The sequence below is a fragment of the Martes martes genome (assembly GCF_963455335.1).
Source record: "Martes martes genome assembly, chromosome: 18".
Taxonomy (NCBI): domain Eukaryota; kingdom Metazoa; phylum Chordata; class Mammalia; order Carnivora; family Mustelidae; genus Martes; species Martes martes.
Window position 1 is genome coordinate 814,329 of NC_137906.1, and position 14,305 is coordinate 828,633.

Here is a 14,305-nt window from a genome sequence, read left to right on the forward strand (position 1 = left end):
CTGGCGCATGGGCATGGCATGGCTGAATCTTCTGGTTTAGAATCTCTCATAAGGCTGCAGTCAAGGAATTATTCTGTGTTCAGGTTTTTAAATTATTCTTGCAATGGAGGCTGTAGTCATGGGATTATTCTCCACAGTAAGGGACCATTTTCCAACTTAGGTTGTTTATGGCAAGATTCAGGTCTTCATGGGTTTTGGATGGAGGACCTCACTTTCTCGTTTGAAGCCTTATGGTTAGAAGAGCCAGGGAGAGTCAGCAGGAGGAAATCACATCTTTTATAACTTCATTTTGAAAGTGACTTTCTGTTACTTTTGCCTTATTAGAAGCAGTTCCCTAGTTGCAGCCATAATCAAGGGGAGGGGACTACTCAAAGGAATACCAGCAGTTGGGAATCTCAGGTGCCATTTTAGAAGTAGCCCATCAGTCTGCCTTCTAGCTGCCAATATCTTCTTTCCCTTGCATATGCAGAATACACTTCCGGCTCCCCAGGCACCAAAAGTCTCATCCCATTACTAGCTCAAAGTCCAGCATCTTGCCATCTAAATCAGGTCTAGTTGTATATGAGCTTCCTGGGTTTAGTTCCTTAAATACAGTTGCTCTCAGTCTGAAGATCTGTGACACTAAACATACAGTTATGCCTCTCCCCAGTATGCTGTGGTGGAGCAGGCATAGGTGTTAGACATTCCAGTTTAAAATGGGGGAAAATAGGAGGCACAAAGGTTTAATTAACCCATATCAATTCCAGAATCCATCTGGAAAGATATAAGACATTTTTTCATTAGGTTTCAATCAAATAGAAATAATTCTAGAAATTATTCTCCATGTCCATCAGCTCTGCCTTCTGGGCTCTTGAATGATCCTTCCTTTGTCATGAAAGATAGCACATGTTTTAGAGCTGTGTGGTTTTATTAGTCTACTTCCTGCCTGAAGAACTTTGGTAATCCAGTGCTTCTTTTACATTTGTACTATTTATTTATCTTTTAGTCCAAATTGATAGTATTTCTGCTGATAAACGTTTCTCAAAAACTTTGTGTCCTCTGTAAATCTAATTGGGGTTCATTTCATTGGATGATAGTTATGCCTACAAATTCCTGTGAGATAAACACTTCTGTGCTTTGGGCTCCTGCTGAGATGGCTAAGGGACTATGCTTATATTTCTCAGATGCCTTATTGTTTAATTGAGAGGACCCATGAGACATAGCCCTAATTTGTTTGAAGGACTCTTTTTGTGACTGAATTATTGGGAGTCATTTTATTTTTATTTTTAAAAAGGTTTTATTTATTTATTTGAGGTGGGGAGGGAGACGCAGACTCCCCACTGTGCCCAGAGCTGACAGCGGGGGTTGGGGGAGAGGGGTGGTGTGGGCTCAGTTCTAGTGTCCTGGGATCATGATCTGAGCTGAAGGCACCCCTGGGAACTATTTTAGAAGCCTACCACAGAGGTTAAATTTTATCTAATCAAAGTACTCATGACATTTTTTCTTTCCTTTAAGCTAGTAATACAGTATGTTACATTAATAGATTTCTAATACTGATTTGACCTTGAGTTTCTGAAAAAAAAAAAAAAAAACTCCAACATGGTCATGATTTATCACCTGATAAGTAGTGCTGTATTTGATAAACCAATTTTTGGTTTAGGGTTTTAAAAAGTTTTCATGTAAATGTTATGTTGATTTTTTTCCTCAGTTTTATTGAGAAATAATTGACATGTATCACCACATAAAGTTTAAAGTATATAGCATGATGGTTTGATTTATATATATTATGAAACGATTGCCATAATAGGTTCAGCTAATAGCTCGATCTTTTCGTAGATACAATAAAAAGAAAGAAAAAAGAATAAAGGGAGAAATTATTTTTTCTCCTTATGATGAGAACTCTTAGGATTTATTCTTATCAACTTTACTGGTTTAGGATTTTTATATTTATTTCATGAGTAATAATGACCTATAATTTTAATTTTTTTGTAGTCTATATCTGGTTTTGTTCTATAGTTAAGCTGGCCTTATAGATTCCTTGAAGAGTGTTTCCTCCCATTCTGTACATCTTTTGATTATCTTTTCCCTCAATATTGGATCATTTTTCTTGGTTCTCTGTATTTCAGGAATATTTGGAGTTATGTTTTGAGTCGCAGAGTCCTGTTAGAATTCTCTGGAGAATGATTTTTTTTTTTTTTTCTTTTTGGTGGGCAATTAGGCTGATTCGGTTCTAACCACAAGTTTGTCTTACTTTCTGTGAACAGTGTTTCTAGTATCGGTTTGGTTTTAAGACTCTGCTGTGCTACATCCACATACTATGATTTAGTGGCATTTTATTCCACAGTGTAATTCTCAAAGCCTTTGCTTCCTTAGATCTCTCCTAGGTGTGAGCTGGAAGTTGTGCTGATGGTTCATGTGCAAAATTATGGGAAACTTTCTCTGGCTCTTCCTTTCCTTGGATTCCCCCAACAGTCCCTGGATCCCACAAGCTACTTTTCTTGTTACTCTGGCCAGAAGTGTGGGTTTCTCTCACAGTTTTACCTACCTGCACCATCACTATGCATTTCTGCACTTCTCGTGCCACCCCTGGGGCAAAGAGGTGAGAGAAAACTATGAAAAATAGTGAGGGTGTTTCATACAGTCATTAGATCCCGGTGGTCCCTTTCGCAGTTCATTTTGTCTGAAAATTGGGATTGTGCTTAGTTTTTGCTGCTCACATTTGTGCATAGACAACATGGACAAGGATTTTAATTTTATTCTAAGGATTTAATGTTTCTAAGTTTCCTTTGAAAAAGTCCAATTTTTAAAAGATTTTGTTGTTTTTCTGTTCATCTGGTTGCTGGTAATTTGTTTAGCGCCGTGGAGACACTGTTCCACTCTTCTTCCAGCTGCAGTTGTTACTCTTGAGAAATCTGCCGTCAGTCTGATTGTCAGCCCTTTTGTAATACACCGTTTTCCTGACCGATTGAAGATCTCTTCATCTTTCGTATTCTGTATTTTTCCTACTATATTTTGTGAGTAGGTGTGGATTTCTGTTTTGACTTATCTGGCTTGGTAAATGTTCCTTTTGGAAATATTAGAGGGTTTTAACTATAATTTCTTTTTTTTTTTTTTTTTTTTAAGATTTTATTTGACAGAGAGAGGGACAGCCAGAGAGGGGACACGGACAGGGGGAGTGGGAGAGGGAGAAGCAGGCTTCCCACTGAGCAGAGAGCCCGATGTGGGCTCGGTCCCAGGACCCTGGGATCATGACCTGAGCCAAAGGCAGACTTGCTTAATGACTGAGCCACCCAGGCACCCTGTTTTTGTTTTTGTTTTTTTTTTTTTAAAGATTTTATTTATTTATTTGATGGAGAGAGAGATCACAAGGAGGCAGAGAGGCAGACAGAGAGAGAGGAGGAAGCAGGCTTCCCGCCGAGCAGAGAGCCTGATGCGGGGCTCGATCCCAGGACCCTGAGATCATGACCTGAGCCGAAGGCAGAGGCTTAACCCACTGAGCCACCCAGGCACCCTGGTTTTTAACTATAATTTCGATGTCTTTAAAAAGATGAAAGTCTAAATATTTCTGGAGTGAGCTTTGTGTCTTTCAAGGAGTTTGTCCATTTCTTCTAAGTTGCTGAATCCGTAGGCATAAAATTACTCATAATATTCTATTACTGATATTTTTATATCTCTGGAATCTGTAGTGATCTGTAGAGCTTCTCATTCCTGAAATCGGTCATTTCTACTTGAAGTTTGTTGAGATTTTTGGGTTTGTGGGTTTTGTAGTTTCTATAAAAAATGGGAACTTATACATTACTTCTTCAAATATATCTGGTTTTGCTTTTCTTCTCTCTCTCCTCTTTTTGGAGACTCCAATTAGAAATACGTGAAACTGATTGAAATTGTTTCAGAGCTCATTTATGCTCTTTTTACATTTAGAAATAGACTTTGTTTTTTAGAGCAGTTTTTAAAATGATTGATTGATTGATTTGAGAGAGAGAGAAAGAGAATGACTGGGGGAAGGGCAGAGGAGGAGAATCCTCAAGCAGACTCCCCAGTGAGAGTAGAATGAGCCTGACTCGGGGCTGGATCTCATGACCCATGAGATCATGACCTGAGCTAAAACCAAGAGTCAGATGCTTAACTGACTGAGCTACCTGGACACCCCTAGAGCAATTTTAGGTTCACTGTAAAATTGAGCAGAAGTACAGGGAGTTTCCATATATTCTTGGCCCCCACATATGCAAAGCTTCTTCCACTATCAAAATCCCAAACCAACCTGGTACATTTGTTATAGTTAGTGAACCAACATTGATACATCATTTTCATGCAAAGTCCGTATTTTATAGTAGGGTTCACTCTTGGTGGTGGTGTTCATTCTGTAGGTTTTGGTAAATGTATACTGTCATGTATCCACCATTACAGTTATATACAGAATAGTTTCACTGCCCTGAAAATCCTCTGTGGTTCACCTTTTTGTCCCTCTCTTCTCCCAACTCTTGGCAGCAACTGGTCTTTTTACTGTCTCCATAGTTTTGCCTTTTCCAGAATGTCATACGGTTGAAGTCATATAGTATGTAGCCTTTTCAGATTGGCTGCTTTCACTTGGTAATATGCATTTAAAGTTCCTCCGTGTCTTTACATGGCTTGACAGCTTTTTTTTTAAGCACTGAATTGTATCAATTCTGTTGATTTTTCTCAAAGAACCAGGTTTTGGTTTTTATTTTCTCTATTGATTTTTGTAGGTTACTTCTTTTGCTCCTTTTTCAAATTATGCACTTAATGGTATAACCTTCCTTGTAAGCACTATTTTCACTGCATTGCACATATTTTGATAAGTTGTATTTTCATTTTCATTTAGCTTAAAATATTTAAAATTATTCTTTGATCCACATATTACTTAGAAGTGTGTTGTTTAATCTCGAAGTATTTTGAGTTTTTAGGGCTATCTTTCTGTTACTGATTTCTAGTTTAATTCCACTGGAGTTTATAAGAATACATTGTATAGGGGCGCCTGGATGGCTCAGTGGGTTAAGCCTCTGCCTTTGGCTCAGGTTGTGATCTCAGGGTCCTGGGATCAAGCCCCACATCGGGCTCTCTGCACAGGGGGGAGCCTGCTTCCTCCTCTCTCTCTGCCTGCCTCTTTGCCTACTTGTGATCTCTCTCTCTCTGTCGAATAAATAAATAAAATCTTTAAAAAAAAAAGAATGCATTGTATAACCTCTGTTCTTTAAATTCGTTCTTATGGCCTGAATGTGATCTATTTTGGTGTATGTTCCATGTGAACCTAAGATAGGTATGTGTCTTCTGCTGTTGTGGAGAGAAACAATAATGTCCATTATATCCAGTTGGTTGATGTTGAGTTCAGCTATATCCTTGCTGCTTTTCTGCCTCTAGGATCTGCCCATTTCTGATAGAGGTGTGTTAAATTCTTCAGCTATAATAATGGACTTATCTATTTCTCCTAGAAATTCTGACCTTTGTTGCCTCATGTCTTTTGACTCTTTGTTGTTAGGTGCCTACACATTAAGGATTATTAGGTCTTCTTGAATAATTAATCCCATTATCATTAATACAGCTACTCTATCTTTGATTGGTGTTAACATGTTATATCTTTATCCATCTGATTACCTTTAATCTATATGTGTATAGATTACCTTTAATCTGTATGTGTCTTGATGTTTAAAATGGGTTTCTGGAAGCAAACATATAGTTGGATCTTGTATTTGATCCACTCTCACAATAATTTGCTTTTAATTGGTACATTTAGACCATTGATGTTCAGAGTGTTTCTGATATAGTTGGATTAATATCTACTATAATTATTACTGGTTTTTATTCATCGCTTTGTTCTTTGTTCTTGTTTTTGTTTGTCACTCTTTCTGCCATTTATAATTTTGACTGAGCCTCTTATATGATTCAGTTTTCTCTCCTTTCTTAGCATATGAATTATACTAAAAAAATAATTTTTTTTGTGGTTGCCTTTTTGTCTGCAGGTAACACTATACCACTTCATGGGTAGTGCAGGTACTTTATTATAACAAAAATTTCTATTTATTCTCTGTCCTTTGTATCATTGGTTTGATTCATTTCACTTATACATAAGTATTCATACTAAAATACATTATTGCTATTATTATTTTGAACAAACTCTAATAGATCTGTTAAGAATAAGAAAAGTGAAAGTTTTGAATTTACCTTCACTTATTACTTCTCTAATGCTTTTCCTTTCTTTATGTAGATCCCAAGTTTCTGCCCAGTTCTAAAGAACTCTTTTAAATTCCTTGCAAGGTAGGTCCACTGGCAACAAATTCCCTTAATGTTTGTCTGTGAAAGTCTTTATTTCCCCTTCACTTTTGAGGAACAGTTTCACAGTATACAGAATTATAAGTTTGTGAGGTGCCCCCTCCCCCCTGTCAAGGCTTTAAATATTGAATTCCACTTTGATTGTTTGCATGGTTTCTGAAGAGAAGCTGGAGGTAATTTTTATCTTTGCTCCTGTATAGGCAAGATTTTTTTTCCTCTGTCATCGTCTTGTTTTTTTTTTAAAGATTTTATTTATTTATTTGACAGAGAGAGATCACAAGTAGGCAGAGCAGCAGGCAGACAGAGAGGGGGGGAGCAGGCTCCCCGCTGGGCAGAGAGCCCGATGTGGGGCTCGATCCCAGGACCCTGGGATCATGACCTGAGCCTAAGGCAGAGGCTTTAACCCACTGAGCCACCCAGGCGCCCCTCTTCTTCTTTTTAAAAATATTTTATTTATTTGTTTGCCAGAGAGAGAGCGCACACAAGCAGGGAGAGGGCAGAGAGAGGGAGATGCAGGCTCCTTGCTGAGCAAGGAGCCCAATGTGGGACTTGATCCCAGGACCCTGGGATTATGACCTGAGCCAAAGGCCGACCCTTAACTGACAAAGCCAGCCAGGCGTCCCTTTCTCTGGTTTCTTTAAAGAATTTTTCCCTTATCTTTGCTTTTCTGCATTCTGAATATGATATGCCTAGGTATAATCTTTCTTTTCTTTTTCTTTTTTGCATTGATTCTTCCAGATGGCCACTGAGCTTCCTAAATCTGTGGTTTGGTGTGTATATTAATCAGTGTTTCCCAGAAAAACAGAACCAGTAGGATGGTAATACGTATATTTATATTTATGTATGTAAAGATATTTATTCTGAGGAATTGACTCATGTAATTATGGAGGCTGAGAAGTCCCAAAATCTGCAGTTGACAAGCTAGAGACCCAGGGGAGCATCTGCTGTATTTCCAGTCTCAGTCTGCAGGCTTGTGAACCAGAAGAGCTGATGGTATAAGTTCCAGTCTGAGGTCAGAAGTTCCCTTTTACTCAGCCTTTCTGTTCTATTTAGATCTTCAATTAGTTGGATGAGGGCCACTTACATTAGGAAGGGCAATTTGCTTTACTCTGTTTATTGATTCAAGTGTTAACCTCATTCAAAAACACTGTTATAGATGTACCCAGAGTAACAGATTAAATAAATGTCCGAGAGTCTTATGGTTCAGTCAAATTGACACATAAAATTAACCGTCATATATCTGAGATTAATTTGGGCAAATTCTCAGTCATTTTATGTTTCAAATATTTCTTCTGTTTTTCTTTGTCTTTTTTTTCTCCTTGTATTTCCATTACATGCATGTTACACCTTTTTTTTTTTTTTTAAGATTTTATTTATTTATTTGACAGGGAGAGATCACAAGCAGGCAGAGAGAGAGGAGGAAGCCCGCTCTCCGCTGAGCAGAGAGCCCGACGCGGGGCTCAATCCCAGAACCCTGGGATCATGACCCAGGCTGAAGACAGAGGCTTTAACCCACTGAGCCACCCAGGAGCCCCTGTTAACAGTGCTTTTTATCCCTAGCATTTTTTCTTTCTTAGAATTTTTATCTCTGTGCTATATAGTATCTTTCAGTTTTTACGTGTTTTCACTTTTCCCATTAGAACCCTTACACATTAATCATAGTTGTTTGAATTCCTGGTCTTATAATTCCAACATTCCTGCCGTATCTGAATCTAGTTCTGATGCTTCTGGTCCTTCAAACTGATTTTTGCCTCTTAGTATGCCTTATAATTTTTTTGTTGAAAGCCATGCATGATGTGTACTGGGTGAGAGGAACTCTGGTGAGTTCTTCAGTGACGTGGTGCTGTGGTGTTGGGGGCCAAGGAGGCATTCTGTCTTCTGAGGAGTAGGTCTCAGTCTTGTCTTGAGCTGGTGCCCTTCAGCAATGAACTTCACAAGTACCCTTTTTGTTTTGCCTTCTCCTGCCCCTGTCCCTAGGTTAGACAGGATGGCTGGAGAGGACTGGAACTGAGTATTTCCCTTCCCTCAGGTCAGGTAGCCTCTGGTCAGTTAGTTTCTTTTGAGGGCAGGCTTTACTAAGAACAAAGGCTCTGGCATATTTCAAAATGGTTACTTTTCTTCTATCCCTGACAGAAGCAGGAGATTTTTCTCTGATTTTTACAGTGAGACCTGGTAGTATTCCAGATGATAAAACTCTGGGGGTGCTTCTCAAATTTTTAACTCATAGGTTTGTCTACTCTGAGCCTCCAGCAGTTTGTCAACTGTAGTTCAGGTTTTCCTTTTTTTTTTTAAATTTTATTATTTTATTTTATTTTTATTTTTATTTTAGAGAGGGAGTGAGGGGAAGGGAAGAGAGAAAGGGAGAGAGAATCTTTTTTTTATTCACATATATATATTCTTTATTATGTTATGTTAGTTACCATACAGTACATCATGAGTTTTTGATACAGTGTTCCATGATTCACTGTTTGCATAAAACACCCAGTGCTCCCTGCAATCCGTGCCCTCCTTAATACCCACCACCAGGCTCACCTATCCCCCACCCCCCTCCCTTCTAAATCCCTCAGTTTGTTTCCTGGAGTCCATAGTGTCTCATGGTTCGTCTCCGCCTGTAGTTTAGGTTTTCCATCCCAGTACTGCTTTCCCTAGAGGTTTCTGCTCTGTAAGTCATACTTCTTGGTATCTGCCTGTCTATCTCCCACTTTGGGGGTTTGCCTTCTGACCTTACTTGCTTGACAGATCTAAGATGTTGTTCTTTCAGTTTGTTCAGCTTTTTACTTGTTCGGGTGGAGGGGCGACTTCCAGGCTCCTTTCATGCTCAGGGAGAAACTGAAAGTCCTCTTTTTATTAGAAAAAATTTTTTCCTCTCTGTGTTTCGTTCCAGATGATTTTATTGCTTTGTCTTTTATATTCACTAATCTTTTTGTTCGAAATAGATCTAATCTTCCATAAATATCTTGTATATTTTTCAACTCAGAATTTTCATCATTCACAATTTGATTTGGGTCTTTTGTATCTTCCATGTTCTATTTATATGTGTTTTTTCCACACCTCCAAGTAGTTCTCCCAATCTCAAAGGACACTGATGAAATATGGCACAAATTTAACTCAATTACGACCCTGTGTACCTGGAGAGTGTCGTATTTCACAGGTTAAGGGCTCAGTCCCACTGGACCCACAAGACTGCTTCCTCTTGCCAGTCTCAAGTCTAGGTTGTCACCTGTGCCTCTCACCAACTGGCTACAAATTGGAGATGCCTGTAGTTCCCTTGTTGGTTCCATTAATTTGCTAGAGCCACTCACAAAACTCAGGATACCAGTTTACTTATTCTTTATTACAAAGGGTATTAAAGGATACGAATGAATACCTAGATGTAGAGATACATAGGGTGAGGTTTAGAAGGGTCTTGAAAACCGGAGCTTTTTCTCCCTGTGGACTTTGAGCTGTGCCGCCCTGCAGGTATGTGGGTGCCTTCACCAACTTGGAAGCTCTCTGAACTCCTCCTTTTGGGCTTTTGGGGAGGCTTCATGACATAGGTGTGATTGATTAAATTATTAGCTACTGGTGACTGACCTCTGTCTCCAAGCCTTCTCCCCTTCTAGGAGGTTAAGAAGTGGAATTGAAAGTTCCAACCCTCATATCACACGGTTGGTTCCCCTGGCAACCAACCCCATCCTTAGTTTACCTATGGGCTTATTAACATAAGGACAGATGTTATCCCTCTCCATTCTTAAGAAATTCCAAGAGTTTTAGGAGCTCTGTGGGAGAAATCGGAGGTCAAGACCAAAGGTATATCTCTTATTATAAATCACAGTGTCACACAAGTCTTATATACTTGTATAACTCAATTCCATGAGAATATTGAATAATTATTTTAATGTATTTATTTGTTATTATTCTACTATCTTTGCCAGTTTTTACTGTTTGTTTGTTTTCCCTTAGTTATCTGTTGTATTTTTCTGCTTCTTTGCATGCCTGATAATATTTGATTGGGTGCCAGATGTGGATTTACCTTTTTGGGGCGCTGGGTATTTTGTATTTATATAAATATTCTTTTTTTTTTTTTTTTTTTTCTTTAAAGATTATATTTATTTACTTGACAGAGATCACAAGTAGGAAGAGAGGCAGGCAGAGAGAGAGAGGAGGAAGCAGGCTCCCTGCTGTGCAGAGAGCCCGATGTGGGGCTCGATCCCAGGACCCCGGGATCATGACCTGGGCTGAAGGCAGAGGCTTTAACCCACTGAGCCACCCAGGGACCCCTATATAAATATTCTTAAGGTTTGTTCTGCAGTTCAATTAAATTATTTGGGTAGTTTGATCTATTTGGGTTTTAGTTTTGTGATTTGTTAGTTAAGTCAGAAGAAGTGCTTCATCTAGGCCCAATTATTCCCCAGTATGGAGTCAAGAATTTCCTAAGAACACTACCAATATCTGTTGAATTGTGGGTGTTTCCATCCACGTGGTAGTAACAGGTACTGGTCCCAGCCCTATGTGAGCCCTGGACACGGTTCCGTGTTATTCCTTCAGGTGGTTCTTTCTCCTTAGCAGATCTCCCAAGTTCTCTGTGCACTTTTCTCCTCTTTGATTGGCCTTCAAACTAACCACACAAGTTTTGTGTCTTTCAGCTCCATTTCCTTAACTTGTGGAATCCACCAAGCTCTCTCTGGGTTCCCCTGTTGTACCACAGCCTATAAACCTCTCAGGGGAGTAAGCTGGGGCAGTTATAAAGGCTTACCTTATTTGTTCCCCATCTCAGGCATCATTGTTCTTTAATACCTAATTTCCAGTGTTTCATGCATTTCCAACATGTCATATCATATTTGGTTTTTTTTATTGTTTCAGATATTGTTTCCTACTGAATTATTTTAATAAAGATTTTATTTATTTATTTAACAGACAGAGATCACAAGTAGGCAGAGAGGCAGGCAGAGAGAGAGGAAGGGAAGCAGGTTCCTCGCTGAGCAGAGAGCCTGATGCGGGGGTTGATCCCAGGACAGCTGAGATCATGACCTGAGCCGAAGGCAGAGGCTTTAACCCACTGAGCCACCCAGGCGCCCCTGAATTTTTTTTTTAAGATTTTATTTATTTATTTGAGAGTGAGAGAGAAAGAGAACGAGAGAACGCACAGGTTGGGGGAGGAAGAAGGAGAATCAGATTCCCTTCTGAGCAGGGAGCCCAACTCAGGGCTCAGTCCCAGGACTGTGGGATCAGGACCTGAGCTGAAGGCAGATACTTAACTGACTGAGCCACCCAGCCCACCCTGCCCCACTGAATTATTTTGAAGCATTTTATTTATAGATACTTTAGTGTGATCCTTTAAAAGTTAAGAGCTCTTCAGTTTTAACTCAAGCCTTTGGTCACCACTATATCTCTGAGTTCATGAAACATTTATAAATTCATGTGCTAATTTCCCAGTGTATCAGTTTTGTTCTCCAACAGTTGTTTGATAATCAGCAGCCAACTGTCTTAATGTTAATGCTTTGGTAAAGGCAGCAAGCAACCTTTGTTTGACAGTAGCCAGACCTTCAGGATCCTGTAAGTCTTCGCTAGCATGAAATTCCTTTTGGAAACTTCTTTATCTCTTCCCCTCCCAACTTAAAAGTATATAATCAGTCGCCCCTCCCAATGGCAGTGCAGCTCTTTCTGCCTACAGGTCCTGTTCCTGTGCTTTAATAAAACTACCTTTTGGGGCACCTGGGTGGCCCAGTTGGTTAAGCATCTGCCTTCAGCTCAGGTCATGATCTCAGTGTCCTGGGATAGAGCCTTGCGTTGGGCTCTCTGCTTCGTGGGGAGTTGCTTCCCCCTTCCCTCTCCCTCTGTACTCCCCCAACCTCTCTCTCTCAAATAAATAATAAATAAAATCTTTAAAAAAAAACAACAAAAACCCTTTTGCACTGCAAACATCTCAAGAATTCTTTTTTGATCATTCCCTCTTAGACCCCACATAAAAATCACACCATTATGTCCTTCAACTTGTTTACGCTGTCCTGGATCCAGAGACATATAATACCTGGATTTTTTTTTTGAACTAGAAAAATCTCTGTGAGACTCATTCTAGATTAGGTGCTTATCATTTTCATACATTTAAAAAATACATTTGATACATCCACTTTCTTTCCCCTAATCTATAAGTTGTCAGTTTGAGTTCATATCCTGACTTTACCACTTACTGTGGGGCCTTGAGTCAGAACTCTTTATGCCTCAGTTTCTTCATCTGTAAAATGGTGATACTTCTGGTGCTTCCTCAGATGCTTGTAAAATATTGTGAAATATTAATATGCATGTAGAAATCTTAAGTCAGTGTTTGGCACATAATAACTGCTATAAAAGTATGTCAGCTTTGTTATTTTTACCGCTAGTCCATATATTACTACACATATACATGCAAAGAGAACCCCTTAACCTTTCTTAGGTTGCGTATATTGACGAAGATTAGGTGATTGTGTGTGGTCTTATATTCCTCTGAGTCCTTATTCGTTCTGGGATATTGGTAATTCCTGGCCTCCTGGATGCATTCCGTGGCAAATTAAGTCATGATCTCCTCTCCACTGTGGCTGAGTTATTGGCTCATACTGACCTTTAGAGGTCTGGCTGTCATATTCGTTTAAGCCCTGATCTTGGGCAGTAAGACCTACAGCTCTCAGCTACAGAATCTCTTTGCCACCCCTAGGGCAAACGCCTTTCTCATGGTAATTTTGCAGTAATAAAATTCTACTAAGAACCCTGTGCTCCCGTACTCTTTCTCGTTTGGGCGTGCAGAAAGCTCTTAATGCGTTTCATGCCATGTGGGAGCCAGGGGACTCTGGATACGTAAATTCATACTCTAGTCCTCATCTTTTATATGGATCATGTAAGGCTCCCTGGCTCATTGAGAGGGGCATCCATTCTACATAGCAGTCTCCTCTCAGAACCCCAACTGGGAAATAAATTAAAGTCCCTCTCTTTTTAGCTTTTTCGTCAACCTATAGCATGTCTTTTCTTTTTTAGGACTTTATTCTGGAGGAAGGAGGTGAGCGTAGCCGTGTGTTACTGCTGCTTCGTTCCCCTTGTTCTCTTGTCCTTTGGGCAGCACAGCAGGAGCCCGCTCAGGGCAGGCTTTCTGTTTCCTGTGCCGCTTTTCTAAAGGCAAAACGGCAAGCCTGGTACAGGGAGAGTATAACCAGCTTCCTGACAAGGAAACACAGGTTGGAAAATAGCTAAAAATACTATATTCATTAAATAAATTAAAAAAGAAAAAAGATATCCTGGGAGAGAGGTGGGCTTGCCAATTTAGACCGAGGTGAAGGAACGTTTCTCTGAAGCAGTGAGATCGGAACTCTTCAGGGCTTGTTTTGGGTATTGACAGAACTAACATCAAGACTGCTTATGAGACAAACCATAAAAGACTCAATCTCAAAAACAGACTGAGGGTTGCTGGGGGGAGGGGGGATGGGAGAGGGTGGTGGGGATATGGACATTGGGGAGGGTATGGGCTAGGATGAGTGCTGTGAAAGGTGTAAACCTGGCGATTCACAGACCTGTACCCCTGGGGATAAAAATACATTATATGTTTATTTAAAAAAAAAAAAAAGACTGCTTATGAACAGATGCAAAAGGCAGGCTCTGTCATGGCCTCTTCTCCCTACCTCGCAGTCAGCATCTCTCCTGTCCCGACTGCCCAGTTTTATAGCTAAGTCTTTATAATACATGTATGCTTCATATGCTTATGTTCAAAACTATATCGTCTTAGGATGCAGAAGCCAAAGAAAACCTAAGGCAGTTTTTCTCCAAGCCGGACTACAGTATCAGAACTGCCTGGGACACTTAGTAAAATTACAGCTTTCTGGACTCTGCTCCAGTGTCATAACTATTAAAATTTCACATGAAATCTTATATTATTGAATTCATGTTACTTGAGTGGAAACAGTTTTCTTAGTTGTCCCTATAGCCACACAACAATATAAACTGTCAGCAAATGTTTGATAAATTGAGTTATTGGGAAACTAGGAGTGATGCATTTTAAAGTAGCTTTAAAAGTTTTAATTGAGATGATGTCAGC

At 39.6% G+C, this 14,305-nt stretch overlaps 1 protein-coding gene across 5 annotated transcripts in view; it reads left to right on the forward strand.

Annotated features, from left to right (window-relative positions):
• TPST1 (tyrosylprotein sulfotransferase 1) overlaps nt 1–14,305 on the forward strand; it is a 130,059-nt gene that overhangs the window by 60,937 nt on the left and 54,817 nt on the right. The gene's annotated exons all lie outside the window — the stretch shown is intronic.